Consider the following 8142-nt stretch of genomic DNA (forward strand, 5'->3'; position numbering starts at 1 on the left):
GCCCAGACTTCAGCCCTGAAGCCTAGTCCAAAGGGAGCCCCTGATTACGAGGGACAGACCCCACTTTCTGGAATCTGTCCTGAAAGAGAGGCCCCTTGTAAAGTGGTGATTAGTTTATATTTAGCAGGGGCAGTTCAAGGACCCCGATCCAAGCATAGCACGTAATCAGTAATGATGTTGTGCAATGTCACAAATTGTGCTCACGTACAACTTGCTGTCAATGGGCAACATCATGGGGCATCTTGGCTGGTGACAGGCATTCCATCTTCCCCAGCTTGAGCTGATCCTCAAAAACCAAGGAATAGTGTGGGTGCATAGAGGGCAAGCTGGAAGCAATTTGTGACATCATCATCACCACTACCATCATCATCATCATCATCATCATTTCCCTCCCCCCTCCCCCTCCTCCTCCTTTACTGCTTTTCAGCAAATGTTCTCAAATCAGTTTACATAGAGAGATAAATAATAAATAAGGATGGCTCCCTGTCCCCAAAGGGCTCACAAATTCACAATCTCAAAAGAAACATAAGGCAGATATCAGCAACAGCCACTGGAGGGACGCTGTGCTGGGGTTGGATAGGGACAGTTGCTCTCCCTCTGCTAACTATAAGAGAATCACCACTTTAAAGAGGGCTTCTCTTTTATTTAGCAGGGGTTTGTAATCATGAGAAGTGCAACAAGAGGCATTATTTATTCTCCGTTTTGCTCTCCAATTGGAATTGTCCACATAGTGTCAACAAAGAAAAGCTATTTCCAGGTTGGTGACAAGGATTCTATATGAAAAGAAGCCTACCATGTCAAAAGGAAAACAATTATCAGGGACTCTGGGGCTTGAACCTCAAGGCTGGGACTGCAATCTAGCTTGCTGAGCTAGTGGAAATTGTGTGTCCTCACACCTCAGAATCTTACTCAGGTGGAGAAAGGGACAACAGTGTGCAATGTCAGAGCTTGTGAATGGCAGGCAGTATGATGCCCTGTGATTGGCCAGGATTGACATAAGTGACTGGCATACGAATGCACCAGTGCAGTGAGAGAACAGACTAATAGCATTTCTCAACTAACAGCACCAGTGCAATGAAGAAGTGTCAATTTTTGACACTCTCTCCTTCCCCAGGAAGCCCACTGTGCCACCTGGAAAGATGTCCCTAAGGATTTGCACAGCCCTCAGGGACATATTTCTGGGGAGCACAGAAGATTTCCTAGGGAAGGGGAGGTTGCCAAAAACTTTCTCTCCCCTGCCCCACTGGTGCTGTTAGCTGGAAAATTATATTAGGCTACTCTCTCACTGCCCAGTTGCACCCTTGCTCTATGTGCCAGTCAGTATTAGAGGAGGTCTGCCAGCCACATAATGGTGCAGCGGGGAAATGACTTGACTAGCATGCCAGAGGTTGCCGGTTCGAATCCCCACTGGTATGTTTCCCAGACTATGGGAAACACCTACTGTAGGAAGGTGCAGCAATATAGGAAGGCATCATCTCATACTGCAAGGGAGATGGCAATGGTAAACCCCTCCTGTATTCTACCAAAGACAACCACAGGCTCTGTGGTCGCCAGGAGTCATCACTGACTTGATGGCACACTTTTACTTTATTAGAGGTCTGGAACAAAACAGTACCAGTAATACACCAATCAGCTGATTCTTGCTACTTTTACTTCCCCCTTCTTCCAGATTCTTCACACCATGCAGGCCAAGATTTGGATGCCTTATGGCCTCATTCAGGTCCTGACAACAATTCAGTTTCATTCCCATCACATTTGTAAAAAGCTACATATCCTCTAGACTACAGTCCATGGTAGCCACTCAAACACGATGTAAAAAGGGCGGCCTTCAGTTAGTTTAGCTTGAACTTTTTCTCCTATGGAAGTTTCCTTTCTTGTTCTCCCCCACCTCCTCCACACTGAATTTTAAAAATAGCATTCTCTTTAGCCTTTCTGTGAACTGGAGAAGAGCAAATGACAATAGCACGGTAATTTAGGGGCCAATTTCCCTTAAATACATGTTCTGTTAGATATTGAACCCTTTTGATATTTGGAAGCTTTTGGGACTCGGTTCTCTGAAAGAAGCGGCATAATTTGCTGGATCCTGACAATACCGTTTGGCCTAATAGCCCCTTGATCGTGATTCCTCAATGGCTGGCGCGGTTCTGGCTGATTGGAATGCTCAGTTAGCGACGTTCGTGCAGATGAAGGCCATTCAAAGCGAGACACTGAGGGTTGTACATGGATTTCCATTATGACACCTATTGTCATGACCTTCATAATTTGGCTTGAAAATCCTTCTGAGCCTAAGACACACATACAAGCCATTTATGGGATCATCACATGGTGGCAGTGTAGGGCTGGTGATTGGGTAGGATGCTCCAGTCACTTGCCTAAGACACCAAAAAGCCTGGGAGTACAAAAAGAGACAAAATGTCAATACTCCACCTCCTAAGACCGATTCTCAACCTTGAGAGTCCCCAGATGTTGCTGGACCACAACCCATCATCCTCAATCACAATGGGAGTTGTAATTTAATAACATCTGGGGACCCAAGGTTGGAAACCCCTACTTCGGTGACCTTCACTGTTTTTCAAGTGGGGGGCTTAGGGGGGTGAGAAACCAAAGATCATGGTTTGGCTCAAATTTGAATCAAAGTCGAGCTGACCCACATGCTGCCAAACCGGTTCGGTCGAACCAATCAGCCGGTCCAGTCCATTTGACTGAATTGGTTCGGTGGTTCGGCAGCTAATACTTGTAAGGAGGAATCTGGTGAGAATTTCCCTTTACAAGTAAAGGGGTGGGGGTCCTGGCTACTGTGTCAGGGTGTCGGGAGTGGGGTGGCAAGAGAGTTAGTTAAAGGGTCTTCTTGCCCACGAAGCATACTGCCAGTATTGCTGCTCACCCTCCCCCCCCAGTACAGCCCATAGCCTAAGCTCACACAATCCTCCTTCCTTTGCCCAAGCCACCTGCACAGCGCCTCTGTGGGGAAAGTACTGGGAAGGGCTACACTTCCCAGCACTCTGTGTGCACCTTCCGAGATGGTGCAGGGGCTCAAGAGGGCTTCATTTCCCTTAAAGGAGCCCCCTCGCCCTGGGCAAAGGGTAGCACTGCATGCCGGGAATGGTAGTCACTGCATGCTGCTGGCCCAATCCAGGCCCAATCAGGGTTGATGGGGGCTGCTATTGACCCCTAGCACAGTCCAGGTCTGTGCAACTCCTGACACAGCACAGACCATCATCCATATATGGTGGCCCACCAGATTCTTGACAGCATCTACCTTTTGCAGTCCTAGGCAAAATCCTGTCAAAATCCTTGAGTGCATCTACTTTTTCAGTCCTAGGAGGCAAATCAAGTTCCTGGAGGACCACCATACATGGCTGGTGGGTAGCGGATGGTCAAAACTGTGTGAGATGGCATGGAGGAGCCTGTTTTCCAAGGGAACCAAATCAAGAAACCGGACCAGCCCAAGCTCTTACATGAATTTAAGCAGCCATGTGGCATCATCTACCTCCATCTGCTGCCAATACATGGAGCAATTTTTGTTTTGTCATGAAAGTGGACCTCCTTAAAAATCTGTACAGCCTTAAACATACTGGCTGATGTGCCATGCAAGGCTACATCAGCCCAGCAATGTGGTGGTTATGACAAGTGCACAAATGCAAAAACTGCACAGATGTCATTACTCAAGGGTAAATCTATTGGAAACAATGGGCGTATGCGCATGTAATGTCATTAGTGGAATTTGTGTAACGGGTACGCACAACGGTACTGGGCTGATGTACAACATTACTGGTCTGACGTACCCTTACACAGCATGTCAGCCGGTTTCCTCTCCCCTCCAGATACACGCCCCACCATCACAACTTCCACTTGTCTTAGCAACCGATTAACTTCCTTTTCAGAAAGCCATGCCTTTTGGTCGGAGACAGCTGACAGAAGGAATTCAGAGATGCGACTGATATCTGCAGAAACTTTTAAAATGGCATTTGCTGAAGTGTCATGGGGAAAAACGCTTAGCAGAGCGGTAGGATTTATGAATTGCAGAGGAAAAATGAATGACTCAAAAAGTGAAGTGGAGGAAACCTGGATAGATAGGATTTCTCATGGTGACTGGCAGCTGAAATAGGACTATGATTTTGGAAACATGCAGTGATATCGTGCAATCATCACCTCTTAAGACTATTTATCTGCTATGGTCCGCATTACTCATTAAGAATAAAATCTAATGGGGAAAGGACTGTTTTCTGAGAGGTCATTACAAATGCCAAGTTTTAGCATTTACCGGGAAAAAGTTCAGTGTGGCTGATTCATTAGTAGCAACAGTACAGACTGCACAAATCAGTTTCAAAGTAGTTCCACATTTTAAAAAATGCCAGATCTTTCGAGTGTTGGGATTTAGATGCAGTTCCATAGATGCTGGTTAGGTTATTGTCCCCTTCGAGTATTAACAGACTGCACTTAGGAAGTTCTAGAGCAGCACTTTTCCATTCTCCTTCAACACCCTCGAGTGTGCTTCCAGAATCTCAACCTGTGCAATTTGATCCGTGTCCATATGCAGAGCAAGGTCTAGCATAAATTCCTCAGCGCCACCTGCTGGTCAGCTATTGCATTTCATGAAGAACTATCATTTGCCATAAATAGCACTAAGTTCTTCATGAAATGTCAAGAGCTGGCCAGCAGGTGGCGCTGAGAAAATCATTGTTCTGCAGTTGCATGGTGGTCCTCATCCCTTTCCCAGCTTCAAGTCTGGGAAGAAGCTAGGGGTGGCTGCTGGGATGTTTTGTTACTGAGATGCTGTATCAATACTGCCCCTGGTCTTTTTTCAAGTGGAGAACTGGAAAGGGGCTTGGTGTTGGGCTTCCACTGTTGGGCCATGGTGCCTGGAGCACCTCAGCTGAGAGATGGGAACTTCTCTGTTTCCCTTTCTCACAGAAGGTGGATGGAAGTTTCCTTAGTCCCTTTGTGGCAGATGGACCCACCGCAACCTGGATACACATTGGCCCATCTAGCAAACTCCACATCTCCTCTCTTTCCCATGCAAGGACTTCCTTGGTCCCTGTTCAACAGAGGCACTAGGAGCTGGGTTGGGGGAAGACAACTAAACAGTTAGTTTGGTAACCAAGGCCAACCATATATTGTGGATAGCTGTGTGTGTATAAGAACATAGGAAGCTGCCATATACTGAGTCTGACCATTGGTCCATCTAGCTCAGTATTGTCTACACAGACTGACAGCGGCTTCTCCAAGGTTACAGGCAGGAGTCTCTCTCAGCCCTATCTTGGAGTTGCCAGAGAGGGAACTTGGAAGCTATGCTCTTCCCAATAAGGGGACTATCTTACAGTGTTCTCACATGTAGTCTCCCATTCAAATGCAAAGCAGGGCAGACCCTGCTTAGCAAAGGGGACAATTCATGCTTGCTACCACAAAGCCAGCTCTCCTCCTCCTCTACACCTACACCCACACACACTAAATGAGGTTTCTTCAGTACTCTGCTGACACCTAACATATTTCTACTTCATATCACATTCAGGTGAAGCTGTGTGGAGATGCTGAGCCAGTGCTTGAAATGAAGGATGGACTAGATGAGAACCATACACTGAAGTTCAATACAAATATGATGTTGCCGAGGATGATTCGTCTGATGTCGGCATCAGTATCTAGCTAGTTCTGGACAGATGTGCTCTTTCCCTGACAGACAAAAGTCATAGCTTGGGATGGGGGTAGAATTTTATCTGTCCCTATCTGTGGTAGCTTGAGGAGCAACTTTCTCTGAATTTGTGTGATGTCTGTTGCTTGTCCTCCCCATTTTTTTGTCCAGCATTCTTCTGTTTTTTGTTCTGCTGTATTGTTATACTGAGATGGATTTTTCTCTTGTTTTTTGTAAACTACCTTGAGTTTCTTTTGGAAGAAAGGTAGGGTATACATTTTCCAACCAACCAACCAACCAACCAACCAACCAACCATGACACAAATTATTTGTCATTAGCCGCGACTGCTACAGTATTTGTGACTTGCATAGTCATTTGAGACCTGGGTCCCTTAAGGACTCCCTTCTCCCACATGAACCTGTCTAGATGTCCTCTGATTATTTTCAGAGGCCTTTCTCTGATTTCCATCCTTCTCTGAGTAAAGAGGTAGGTAGACACTTTAGGTATGGCCTTTTCAGTTATGGCCCCTGTCGGGGTCCCTCCCTGATGCCCCTCTCAATTCCAGGGTGGTGATTTGTTTTTATTGTTCTATGACAATTTAGTCTCCAGGTTCTGGGAATTCATTTCAGTTCTTACTGTCCTTCGCTGCCACTATATACATTCTTGTTACCCTGCTCTCGGTACTCAACACCTTTATTTTAAACTAGCTGGCTGGGCACAGAACATTTATGCCCCTAGTTTCCCCTGACTTCTCCCTGACTCTCCCCCACCCCGCCTCCGGCAGCCACCTCCAGCCAGCCAGCCAGCCAGCCACCACCTCCTCCTGCCGTCCACCTCCTCAGGCCAGTGCGGCTTTGGCTATTGGCTGCTGGCCTCCTAACGCCTCCTCTGTGCCCAGGCCAGCGAGGTCCGGCCTCACTGCTTTCCCCCGCCCACCCAAACTGCTGGCTGTCCACGTGTGCAGAACTCTCACGAGAGTTCCGCCACGTATGTGAATTCTGCCACGCATCCCCACTATGAGTCTACGAGAATTAAGTATATAGATTCCTCCCCCTCTGAACCTTCCGTGCCTGGTTACTAGGGTAACCCACACACACTCACGCAGTCACTCACCAGCTCCTATATATGTCCCATCACAGCCCCTTACATCTGAAATCCCCCCCCCGGGGGCTCAATTGGTACCATCTGAGGTCTTTTCAGAATCACACAAAGTCCTTTTTATTTCCCCAGACCTATTAGATTTTTAAGTTTTTGTGCTGTTTCACCTAGCTATCATTTTCATAACTTGTCTGCCCTGTTTATTTTGATTTTTTTGTTTGTTCGATATTTGTTTGTTTAATTATTGAAAGCCTTCAAGCTGAAGAGTGGGGATATGAAATGTTCCAAATAAAAATTTAAAATAAACAGATGTAAGCAAACCAATAAAGATTAACTAAAAACAGATTTAAAAACTCTAACTGCAGACCTTCCCCATTACTTTCTTTTCCCATTTCTCATCCGTACTGTTGTGATGGTTTCTAGATCATGGAAATCTCCCACTTTTCTGATGTACAAGAGTTGAAGCAAGATGGAAAATGCCTAAGTCTCCTCATACTCACTTATTCTGTGTGTGTGTTTCTTCCCTACCAGCATATAAAGTGCAAGATGAGTCATATTCAATTTCCTCTCTGCCAAGGAACTCTTCCTTTATAGTGACCTGATGCAAGAGAAGAGATTGTCAAGCTAAGATCCCATGGTCATTCCAAAGTGCAACAACAGCACACCATATAATGTGATGGATTTTCTTGATGGAGTAAATGGCAGGCATTTAGGTTGATGAATACTGTGGCTCTGAAAGAAGGCTGGATGATCATTTCTTCCTGATATATATGCTTAAACTGGTGAATAATCTCTCTCTCTCTCTCTCTCTCTCTCTCTCTCTCTCTCTCTCTCTCTCCACACACCCCTTTCTCACACACACCAGCAGTAGGTTATGGTGATTCCACCCTTGTCACATGGGTGATCCCATCCAGTCAGGGATTATGTAGTAATTGGGATGATGTCATGATGCTGCATCATTGGTGACGATGTCTCTAGGCATTTGCTGCTCTGCTGATTAATTTTGTTCTTTCTCTCTCCCCCAACTCCCTGCCACCTTAGCTTCTGGCATCTCCTTCTACAGCTAGTTGAGTTGTGTGCATTCAGCTGTTTTCTCTGCAAGGATCAAGGGGGAAATTGTGCTTTTGGATCCATTGCCAATCCATTTGAAATTGATTGGGGCTTGGATTCCATTTTCTGTATTTCACCCTTTCTATATTTTACACTGGATTCCTTTTGTATTCCATGTTGCACTTTGGGATTATTTGAATTAAAACACCTCTTTCTAATTAAGAGATTGATTTTGGACTTTGTGTCTGTGTCAGGACATTGTCTTGTCCTGGTGTGCCCAGGGTCTGGAAGGCAAAGCAAGACAAAGCACAGCCGGTTTTTCAGGACCTGGGAGAGCTCCGAGGGAGCAAGTTGAATTTCAGAT

The 8142-nt window shown here is 46.0% G+C and overlaps 1 long non-coding RNA gene across 1 annotated transcript in view; it reads left to right on the forward strand.

The window, feature by feature from the left end:
* The window catches only part of LOC128329528 (uncharacterized), a 119583-nt gene extending 111680 nt beyond the window's left edge, over nucleotides 1-7903 (forward strand). The window contains exon 5 of the long non-coding RNA XR_008309691.1: nucleotides 5513-7903. This is a non-coding gene — a long non-coding RNA (uncharacterized LOC128329528). The remainder of the gene's footprint in view (nucleotides 1-5512) is intronic.
* Nucleotides 7904-8142: the final 239 nt, after the last annotated feature.

The sequence above is a fragment of the Hemicordylus capensis genome, chromosome 6 (genome assembly GCF_027244095.1).
Source record: "Hemicordylus capensis ecotype Gifberg chromosome 6, rHemCap1.1.pri, whole genome shotgun sequence".
Taxonomy (NCBI): Eukaryota; Metazoa; Chordata; class Lepidosauria; order Squamata; family Cordylidae; genus Hemicordylus; species Hemicordylus capensis.